The sequence below is a fragment of the Dipodomys merriami genome, unplaced genomic scaffold (assembly GCF_024711535.1).
Source record: "Dipodomys merriami isolate MVZ:Mamm:240054 unplaced genomic scaffold, mDipMer1.0.p SCAF_1750, whole genome shotgun sequence".
Classification (NCBI taxonomy): domain Eukaryota; kingdom Metazoa; phylum Chordata; class Mammalia; order Rodentia; family Heteromyidae; genus Dipodomys; species Dipodomys merriami.
In genome coordinates this window covers 54797-66512 of record NW_027203105.1, presented here as the reverse complement: position 1 = coordinate 66512, position 11716 = coordinate 54797, and the positions used below count along the sequence as shown (strand labels likewise).

The 11716-nt window shown below is 43.4% G+C and overlaps 1 long non-coding RNA gene across 1 annotated transcript; it reads left to right on the top strand.

Moving 5' to 3' along the window:
- The first annotated feature begins 9100 nt into the window (after positions 1-9100).
- On the top strand, positions 9101-11068 carry LOC138829699 (uncharacterized). The gene is made up of 3 exons (XR_011372692.1): positions 9101-9267; positions 9742-9821; positions 10864-11068. It is a non-coding gene; the product is annotated as an uncharacterized lncRNA (long non-coding RNA).
- Positions 11069-11716: the final 648 nt, after the last annotated feature.

The following is an 11716-nucleotide window of genomic DNA, read 5'->3' as shown; positions in this document are numbered from 1 at the left end:
TGGAGTCCCTTAAGTGAAATTGTTTTATTTCATTTGTTATTTTCACAAATAAATCAAGATGATTGTTTATTTTGTATATATTCACTGCTTTTGGCTCTTATCTTGAGAATACTTTTTTTCTTAGCAAAGTAGAGAAAAGCAATTGGATTGAGCAAGTAACATATGGCTTTCATAAAATGCAGATGCATAGATTTGGGTCTCCTCTCATTTGCTAAAAGTTTCTTCCAGAATATGTTATCAATTACTTATAAGTGATGCATAATTCCTAGTTATTCCAGTTATCACATACACTTTTTGATTGAGTTATCTCTGCATAAACTAAAAAAAAAACATATAAAAAACCTAAAAATAAACAGAAATCACATCTTTGTTTTAAAAGCTATAGTTTACGAAAAGTTTTTACCTAACACCGAAAAACATCCTTTTAGGTATTCTGCAATTTGTGTGAAGGATATTAAATGATAGTTTTTTTCTGACATGAAATTCACATGCAATATATTATCTCCTTTTATTCTATACATTTTAGTGCTTTGGAAGTGAATGGTACAATCATAGGTTTTCCAAGCCTAATTTACACAAATTTAACATTTCTTCAAATAGAAATGCTGTAAATTTTAGAACAGACATTAAAATAGATATAAAATTAAGTTACAGGAATTGGTCCAGCATACATCCTCAATAGTGTGTTTTTTCAAAATTTTTACAAGATTGTTCTGACTGAACTGTATTCCCTGAATTTACACACAAGTTTATTGAGCAGGAGGACCAATATTATACAGAGATATCTAGATGTTTGATAGTCACACATATTCCGCACCTTGTGAAAACACAAGGCCCAGATATTTTATGTAGAAAAATGTCTTTAGGGAATGTTTGAAGCAACTAAAATTAATTTAGGAATGAGTTAAGATTTAGATAACGTTGTAGCATAATAAAGCTTAATAATAACGACTTGAGCTGTACTACAGACGAGAGTTGGAGGGGATAGAATGATGGACCACATAGGAGCAGTATGTCATTGTTATTGTGTTTCAACAAACAAAGACTTAAGAGAAGAAAAGGAAGAAAATAATCAAAGTGTCCTGAATCAAGTTTCTTTTTAATCCACCTAACAGTGTGGACTGAGTCAGAGAAGGTGGGAAAAAATAAAGCATTGTATAGACCTCTTACAATGTAAAGAAATTGTAATAGGAATATTATAATTAATTTCCAAAGAAATAAGGGAATGAATAGGTAAACTATAAAGGCAAAAAGAATGGAGAGAAAAAAAGGAATGTAAAATCTTTATCAATAACAAACACAAGAGTTTGGAAGTAGAAAGGCAGTGGAAATATTCTAAATAACAATAAAATAATAATGAAAATTGCTGACGTGGATCAAATATGGATCACATTTTATCATATATAATTTAAAAAAACATACTAGGAATGAAAATTTAAAAGTTATAATTTAAAACACTACTTAAATTATAGCTAGACAGTACAGTTCAGTGGTAAAACCTTGGCCTAGCATAAGTGAAACAATGGTGTGATCTCCCAAGCATTACAAAGTACACACAAAGCACATACATACACACATAAACCACATAAACACACACAAACACCCCTCCCCCACATAAGTGGGGCTAAAGACTTACCAATCCTAATTTAAGCCTTTTATAAATCTCTGATTTAACATTTTATACTTTAGTTTTCATTTGTATTTTGAAAACTCCTTTGAAATCTTGAGGATATGTACCACTATTTCCTCTTGGCTACTCATTTTAAAACAGATATACATTAAAAACTTTTGAACTCAAATGACCATTTTTTGTTAATGCAAGAATTAATCACCAGTACTGTACCAAGAAGCTAGACTTAACACCTATATGCCTTTTTTTGGTGGGGGGTGTCTGGTTGTGGGCCTGAACTCTGGGCCTGGGCAGTGTCCCTCAGCTCTTCAGCTCAAGGCTAGCACTGTACCACTTGAGCCACAGTGCCTCTTCTGGTTGTTTCTTTTCTGCTTATGTGGTCCTAAAGAACTGAGCCCGGGCCTCATGCTTGCAAGGCAAGTGCTCTACCACTGACCCACCTTCCCAGCCCACCTATATGCCTTTTAAAAAAACATATCCAATTGCAGAGTATCAATGAAAGCAAATCATATACTGATAAATTTTCTAACCATATTTTTAAGGCTTTTTCAAAGTTAATACATCCAAGTGGCAGTTTTAGGAATACCAATCAGATCATGACATCACTCATTTTTACCATTATGTTTCCTGTGTCTGTCTGCAAGAGAAAGGGACAGGACAAAGATTGGCCACACAGCCCCTCCTTAGGAATGTGCATGCACCCAACTCTTCAGGGTTAGTTGAACTGCCTTTGCGCCAGCTTGCCCTCTTCTACCATGCGTGGACTCCCCCCAGGGCCTGTCCCACCCTGCATGACTGGCTGAGCTGCACGTCTGCCTCTACATCCCTCACCTCAAAAGACAGGTCTTCTATTAGAGTCTAAGTTTTTCCCTTTTTTTTTTTCTTGGTTCTTGAATGAAATAGTTTTAGACAGAACAGGTAAAGTTTTAGACAGAACAGGTAAAATTTTTGACAGTGTTAAATAAACCTTTATATTTAAATTTCTAATAGTATCCCCAAGTTTTAGCAGAGGGAACTAAATCCCAAACAGCCAATGCCTTTTTGTTGAGTCAGATAACTTGATTACAGTGTAAACAACCTTTGCATTTTAAAATACCGAATTTTAAAATACAGATTTTGATTTGTAAATTAAAGAATTCTTAGAAAGTTTAACTAAACTTTCTGTTTAAAACAATACAATAATCCTTTAAGATATTTGGCATACAAATCTGATGACCTTCCTTAGAGGTTAAACTCTTTTTTTAACAGCATGCTGATTTTCATCTTGAACATGTTCCAACATACTCATACAAAACTTAAAGTGCACAAAAATGAAAATCAGTCCAGAATCTTCATCTAAGATTTAAGATTTGTAAAACAAAGTGCCTTTGCTGAGCTTCATTTACCCAGGGCTTGCTTGTTTAGCAATGCATTTTACCAATTGGCCTTGTGAATACCTTCAGCTGGAGGAAGGCTAGGTGGGAGTCACCTGAAACTGAACTAGCCTATCTTTTATCCAATTTTCTTTTTAGACAAGAGCATTTTACAATTTTTTTAACTGTTCGGACAAGCCAAATGTCCAAACGAGGCTCAAACTGTCTATGCCCTCACCTCCAGCTGCCTCTGCAGGAAAATGCAGCCTGAAGCTTGTAAGGGCTTGTGACCTCCCATGCCCACCTCTTGACTGCTGCAACACAGACAAAACAGAGCAGGTTTATGACCAAGCCCAGACAGAGCTGGAACTTTTATTCCCCCAGAGATGTCCAAATGAACAAAAAGAACAGATTCTAATAACTTGAATAATTGTCTGGGTTTTTTTTTTTCAGATAATGGTGAGCTCTGGCGTTTAGGGGACCTGAATTCGGTGACTGAGAGCCCCAAAATAACTCTCTGAACCTAGAAGAGAGGTGTTAGTTTAGAGGAACTCTCCTGCAGCCATTTTACATTAAGGGAGGGCCAATCTACCTGGCAGAGGGTGCAGAGATGACCTTGGGTAACAGTACTCATATGCCCTGGCTTTTTCCTGAAAATAAGAAAAGGGATCTAAAAGCATTTCCAAAAGTGATGGATAAAGAAGTTTGGTGCATTTCTACAAAAAGCAAGATATCAGTGATCTCAGAATTAGCTTAAAGAGAAGTTGTTTCTTACTTTTCCTGCTTGGGCCAAATAAGCTTTCCCCTTGGAATTTTATCAGCACCAGAGTGGAGACCTAAGTTTGAGAGGAGATTCTCCACCTCATCCCAAGGTTTCTCCAACAACTGAGGTTGGGGTTGGAGACATAGGTTTAACAGGAGATTCTACATCTCATCCCTTTCTCGATGCTTGTGGTTCTCAGACATTTAGACAGAAATGTCAACTAAAACAGACACAGATAGGTGGCTACACAAACCAAATGGTCAGACAGAACAAGTAAGACAACCCAAGTGAGGCAAGACTCCAGGTTAAGAACCCTAATCTGCCTCCACTGGGGAGAGGAGCATCCCAAACTCTTCCGTGGCTGGGAGTTCTGCTGCATCCCACCTCCCCTTCTGCCCCTTCCACTATACCTGGCCAGGCATTTCAACTTACCTCTAGAGGCTTTTGAGTTCTAAGTTCCTGCTAGGAACTTCTCTCCACAGCTGTCCCCTAGGGAGTGGCTCTTCTGACACCAGTCCAAAGTCTCTGAGCTCAAGGCCCGGGGTCCTGGATCTCACTTGGGCCTACATCTATTATATCCTGGGTCCAAAAGAGACTTCACGAAACCCAGATAAAGGTGCTAGGAACTTTATTGTTTTTTTAAATGGAGGGGGGGGGTGGCAGGGGCGGCTAGCTCGGCTTGCCCAGGACACCGCGCTGGGTGGCCACACTTCCCAGGATGAAGCCCACGGCCAGGGACATGGTCTGGTCGAAGGAGCCGCGCAGCTGCTCCACGTGCTGGTTCTGGGTCAGCAGCTGGTCTTGCAGCGGGCCCAGCATGCCCACGATGTCGCCCAGGTGCGTCTGCGTCTGCAGCAAGGCAGCATTCAGCGATGGCATGGCGGTGGGCTGCAAGAGGTTGGCGGGGGCCCAGGGCGGCGCGGCACCTGCGGGAGGGAGCGCGGAGTCGGTGGGGGCGGGGGCTCTGCAGCTCGCCCGCAGGCCTCTGACCCTCCGGCCCCAGCTGCCCCTTCCAGCCTCCCGCCCCATCGCCTTTCCCCTCCCAGCCCCTGCTGTCCCTTCCCCTCTCCCGCCCCGCCGCCTGCCTACCTGGCTCTTCCGGGGCCAGGGCCGGCGCGGGCGCAGAGGGCGCGGGGAGGCAGCCGCAGTGGGCGCACCTGTCCTGCTGATCGTTGCCCAGCAGCCCCATGAGCTCGCGGATCTGCGCGTGAAGTGCCCGGGGGGCTTGCTGGTGAGGAGTTTGCTCTTGAGCAAATTGTAGCGGCGGCAGCACTGTGCAGGTGTCCTTCGCACCTGCCGCAGGGCGAGCGCGGCGGACACTTGGCGGTAGGGGGGCAGTGTGTGACACACAGCCGACCGCAGCATCTCGGCCAACAGCAGCTCTGTCTCCCAGGTGCTCCAGGGCTTGTGCTGCGCCGAGCCAGGGGACACGGGCACGCTGGGCCTGAGGGGCGAGCAGCCCTTGTTCGCCACCAGGCCCTGGGGCCGGGTCCCCGGCTTGTCCTTGGCCAGTGGCAGCAGCTCGGCCACCAAGTCGGTCCGCGAAGGCGGCGCAAGTGGCGGTCACCGCCAGGGCCGGGGCAGCATCCTTGCGGGCTGCGTGGACTCCGGGGTTGGGGCGGCACCCGGGGGCCTGCAGGGGCGGGGGTTGCGGGGGCCTAGAGGCTGGGAGACCCGGGGCGGCTGCGACATCTGGGCTGCCCGCATGCGCTCTGCCTAGGTAGGAAATCAATCACGGTCAATCACAGGGAAAGTAGGAACAGCCTTGAGCTCAGGGTAGGATGCGTTTTTATAGGGGTAGGTTAGATAGAGTTATATATACAAGCCATGCAAGGCAGGTTTGGCCTATTTTTCATTGGTTACAATTAGAACCTTTAAATTAATTTGTTCTTTGTGCTCTGCCGAGCTAGGAACTTTATTACCACCACATGGGACCACTTCCTACCACTGGGAAAGTAGGAACAGCCTTGAGCTCAGGGTAGGATGTGTTTTTATAGGGGTAGGTTAGATAGAGTTATATATACAAGCCATGCAAGGCAGGTTTGGCCTATTTTTCATTGGTTACAGTTAGAACCTTTAAATTAATTTGTTCTTTGCGCTCTGCCGAGCTAGGAACTTTATTACCACCACATGGGACCACTTCCTACCACTGGGAAAGTAGGAACAGCCTTGAGCTCAGGGTAGGATGAGTTTTTATAGGGGTAGGTTAGATAGAGTTATATATACAAGCCATGCAAGGCAGGTTTGGCATATTTTTCATTGGTTACAGTTATATGACCTTTAAATTAATTTGTTCTTTATGGTAATATCATATGTAATCATTTGTAATAGGTCAGTCATAGTGGGACCACTCAGCTGTGGTCTTCAATTGGCGGGCTGAAGGCCTTGTTACCAAGGCAAGCAAGCAAGGTTATAGAAGCAAAACTTGGCAGAAACATAGCCTTGACTCACAGAAGCATAGGCAAAACATAATCTTGACTTGGTCAACATGATCAAAAGTTTCAAAGCTATTGACACTACTTTAGAAATTATTTTTATCATAAGCTCCTAACTGCTCTTTAATGCAGCTGGTGATAAGCCTCAGTTGTCAATAGCCTTTTGCAAAGCTGCCAGTTTGGTAAAATTGAGTAAGGGAGCGATGTTCTTTTGCTTTTTTATCAAGGGTGGGGAAAGGACAAAAGTTGACTATTGGTCAGCCTTTGTCTGGGGTTTTTCTTTACCAGGAGGTTTTTTCCCTTTATCAATAATTTTGTTTTGTTTTCTGATTTCACAGTTTTGTACCCATGGCTAGTCTTTTCCCAGGGAAAAGGGGGTTCAGGGGAGAAAGTAAATTTCTAAGAGCAGGAGGGACTGAGGCCAGACAACACAAGAAATTTCTGCCAGTGAATAGTAACTTGGATATTACAGAAAACCAAAGATCTGGTGTTTTAATGCATTAAGCTGTTCACATTGTAATCAAATTATCTGACTTCTCAAAAATGTAAAGGATTATTGCATTATTTTGAAGAAGAACTTTAGTTAATTTTCAAGTTTTTGCTAACACCAAAACTTGATGACTTTTCTTGGGAGTTTAAAACAACTCATTTATGTTTTTACATGATGATGACAGGCAGAAATTTACTGGTAGAACAAACTCCAGAGTTCATTTCAGGGGTTTCACAGAGCAAGGGCACCTGGGACTGAGGAATGTCTCTCAAGGCCTTCCACTAAGTGCGGCCATGTGGCCAGTCCCCTGACACAGGAGTCAGGTCATGACAGGAGTCGTCCTGTTCAGGCGAGAATAGGATCTCACTGGGGCATCCAGATGAAGTGGACTCACCCCCTGGACAAAGTCACAGACGCTGACCAGTATCTTAAAAGATAGTTTATTCAATTGATCAGCCAGGGTTAACTCATCTAGGGAATGAGCAGTCCCAAACTCAAATAGCTCAGGGTTTATAAAGGTTAAAAAAATGCATTCTTTTAGAGCAGATTCAAGCAAGGTGGTGTACAGAAGAACTTCGCAGTTATTTTATTTTGCAAGCTCTTAAGTCACAAACATTCCCCAAACAATTAAAACTGTAAGTACTCCTGTAACAATTTCTTGACCTAAAGCAACGGGCAGTTCCTAGTTTTGGGGCCAGGTGTTTTGCTTTTTCAAAACTAGTAATTAAGGTAGAAGGAACAGCTAGGGGGTAAATAGGCCTAGTTCTTTCCTCATAACTAGTTGTTCCAGTTCAATCCTGCCTTGCATAGTTTGGCCCTATTCTTAATGAATGAAGTTCCTACAAGAATTGTTTAAGGCTGGGTGCCCGTGGCTCAAACCTGTAATCCTAGCTACTTAGGAGGCTGAGATCTGAGGATCATGGTTCAAAGCCAGCCAGGGCAGGAAAGTCCATGATACTCTCATCTCCAATAAACCACTAGAAAACCAGAAGTGGCACTGTGACTCAAGCAGTAGAGCACTTGCCTTGAGCTGAAGAGCTGAGGCATAGCGCCCAAGCCCAGAGTTCAGGACCCTTGACCAAAAAATAAATAAATAAAAATAAATAAATAAATAAAAAATAAAGAATCATTTAAGGAAGGAGCTAAGAAAAAGAAAATACAGCTAAGAACAAAAGGGAGCAGCAGAGATTACTAATCTCCATATCTAATAGTTATAAAAAACATTTAAGTTTAAAAAAAAGATTTCAGCCAGGTGTGGGTTCAGGAGTCTGAGATCTGAGGGTCCTGGTTTGAAGCCAGCCTGAAAAGAAAAGTCTGTGAGGTTTTTTATCTCCAGTTAACCTGCAAAAAGCCAGAACTGGAGGTATAGCTCAAATGGTATAGCACTAGCCTCGAGCAGAAAAAGCTTAAGGAGGGGCTAGGAAGGTGGCTCAGTGGTAGTGCGCTTGTCTTGCATGCATGAGGCCCTGGTTCCATTCCTCAGCATCACATAAGTAAAAAAAGAAAAAAGCCGGAAGTGGTGCTGTGGCTCAAGTGGTAGAGTGCTAGCCTTGATCTGAAGAGCTAAGGGACATTGCTCAGGCCCAGAGTTCAGACCCCATGACTGGACCCAAAACAAAAAACAAAAAAAAACTTAGGGATAGTTCAGTCCCCAGTTGAGTGGGGCTCAGTGTCCCAGCTCTGAGTTCACTCTCCAGTATTGGCACCAAAATAGGAATAATATTAATAATTACTTAAGAAGAAACAGGAAATACTTAGGATGTGGTAGATGTTTGAGTCCTGAAGCTCCCTGTTGAGTTGCCTTGTTTCCCTTGTAGTACTGTTGCAGTGGTGTGTGTGTGTGTGTGTGTGTGTGTGTGTGTGTGTGTGTGTGTATACACAATTAACCCTATTAGTTATTTTATTGTAACCATTAGGACTCATGAGCAAGAACTATTATAAGAAAACAGAAGTGTTGAACAATACGCTGTAAGCTACAACAGTAGATGGCCAACCCAGGTGGGCCCCAGGTATCCTTGATTCTGGACTGTGCACAGTTAACCAATCACAGACAGTATTGGCTCCTTGGTTAAACCCCAGAGAAAAAGCTGCTTTGTTCGGGATGCTGCAAGATAGACTGGCCAAGTGAATATCCTGTGTTGAAACAGGGAGAGGCAAGTCAGTAAGGTGAGGGCTATGCAATGCTCTGAAGGAAATGGGCATAAGTGAGAGTACCTGTCTTAAAGGGGCTTGGGGTATTAGTCTTTCCCCACACCACCATCCTAGAATTGTCCCTCAGCTTTTTGTTTAAGGTTAGCACTCTGCTACTTGAGTCACAGCTCCACTTCTGGCTTTTTTGTTGCTTTATTGGAGAAAAAGAGCCTCACTGACTTTTCTGCCTAGGCTGGCTTCAAAGCATGGTCCTCAGATCTCAGCATCCTGATTAGGATTACAAGCATGCGCCATGGGCCCATCTATAATGCTGTTCTTAATGGCAGTGGCTGTCAGACAGGGCCTTCATCCGTGTCTTATATGGTCTCATCCTAATAGGTACTGTCCTCAGGCTAGAGTGTAGGGGACTGACTGGAAATCTCAGGCCTGGCCACAGTGACAATTGAGTGAGTTACATTTCTTGAATTTGGATGCAGGCCACCTGCTTTGCTTCTTGGGTTTCTGCTTTCGAGTGCTCTGCTGGACTGTACCTGGGGTCTCTGTTGAGACACCTGGGTGAATGTGGGCACTTTTCAGAATGGCTTAGAAGCAGCTCTTGGTGGCTTTGAAGCTTGGCTTTCATTTCTGGCATGACAGTGCATTGGGAAGGTTCTGGATCCAGAGTCAGGCTTAGCTTTGGGCTCAATCTCTGCCACATGCTAGCTCTTTCTTCCATTCCAGATGAGTCACTGTCCATCTTAGGCTGCCCTGTCCTGTCTCTTCCTCATATACCTGTCTCGGACTTGGGGCCAGGGTTCTGATGAAGAAATTCTCTTCAGACAAATAGAGATTCCATGGAAAGAAATTGATCATGTACAGCTGGTTTCTCCACTGGTAGTTGTTCAATTTTATTTCCCTTTCATTTTTCTTCCTCTTCTCAGGGATCACTGCCTATAAGAACTTCATAGCAACTAGACTTAGATGGGTAAATGTAAATTGGAGCTGGCTTCTGAAACTCCAGGTGAGGTTCTTCAGGCTTGGGAGATTTTTCAGAGCCCTATGCACCTAATGCATTTTAGCCTTTATTTTTATTTTTCACCTATATTTTTCTTCTTGTATTACTTCTAGATGCCTTTTATTTTCCCTTAGGACTCAAGCATAATTTTGGTTGCTTTTAGGTGTAATTATAGAAGTCCCAACTCATTTCAGTGACAGGAAGATTTATTATTTCACATAATAATAACCACGGTGGGGCTGGGGGTTTAGCCCAGGGGAAGGGTGCCCGCCTGGCGCGTGTGCAAGGCCCTGGGTTCGGTCCTCAGCCCTGGAAAAAAAAAGAAAAAAAATAATAACCATAGCACAAGGAAGACGGTAGAATTCATTAATTCAGTGGCTCAGTACTGTCTTCTTTTTTTGTCTTTTGTTTTGTCAGCCATGGGGACTGAACTCTGGGCCTGGGCTTTTTCCCTGAGCAACTCGGCTCAAGGCTAGCACTCTACCACTTTAGCCACAGGGCCACTTCTGATTTTCTGGTGGTTTATTGGAGATAAGAGTTTCACAGGTTTTCCTTCCTGGGCTGGCTTTGAACTATGATCCTCAGATCTCAGCCTCCTGAGTAGCTAGGATTACAGGCCTGAGCCACTGGCACCCAGCCTGTCTTCTTATATTTATATTCCTACCATCTTTTGAATTGACCATACTGGGTATATTCTCCACATGCTAAAGTTCATCATCCCAAGTTGGCTGTTGCAGCACCAGACATCCCATGTAAACACAGAAACCAACAGAATGGATGATGAGACAAAATTAGGATTTGTTTGTAAAGAGGACTGAGAAGTGACCACTGAGGTGGTATCAATCCTTGATGAGAAACATGTACCTTTTCTCTTTTGCTTGACAGGTTAAGAACAAATATCTTGTCATTGCATAATGAGATTACATACTGTTCCCTCAACTATTATTTCCTCATTTTATTTCCTTCTGCTCTCTACACTAGAAGGCCAAACAAGACCACTAGCTATTGTCAGAACTACGTACACCTCATTTGTACCTCCTTGTTCTAGGCAGGCTGAGCCTGTGCCTGAACTACATCCTGCCCATGTGGCCTGCCCTGCAGCTGTAGCATAAGACAAAAACGGCTAGAGTCAACAGTACAAGCAGAGCTTGTTCCCTCCCAAGTATGTATTTTGAAAACAATCTTTTTATTTTTATTGCACGATAAAACAGAAAATATAGCTGGCGCTGTTGGATCATGCTTGTAATCCTAACTCATCAGCAGGCTGAGATTGTAGGATTAAGTTTCAAAGCTAGCTTGGGCAGGAAAGTCTGTGAGTCTCTTCTCTCCAACAAACCATCAAAAAGCCTGAAGTAAAGCGGTGGCTCAAGTGGTAGAGTGCCAGCCTTGAGCGAAACAGCTAAGAGCCAGTGCCCAGGTCTTGAGTTCAGGCCTCAGAACTGGCACTCCCACTCAGGATCCATCCAGGATCCTGCTTTCCCTTGATCTGTCAGACCTCCTCTGCCTCCTCCAGTCTGTGACATTTCCACTGTCTTTTCTTTAGTATGAGCTTGACACTTTTGAAAAGGGCAGCTACTGATCCTGTGGGAAGCCTCCCAGTGTGACTTGGGTGGGTGTTTTTTTTTTTTTTTTGGCTGGTCCTGGGGCTTGAACTCAGGGCCTGGGTGCTCTCCTTGAGCTAGTTCTAGGCTATCACTCTACCACTTGGAGCCACAGCACCACTTCTAGTTTTCTGGTGTTCACTGGAGATATGAATGTCACAGACTTTTCTCTCTGGGCTGGCTTTGGACCAACATCATCAGATCTGAGCCTTTTTATTGGCTAGAATTCCATGGGTGAGCCACTGGAACCCAGCTAGGCATATCTTGGTTTATTTGTTTGTTTATGCCTAATTTTATAAC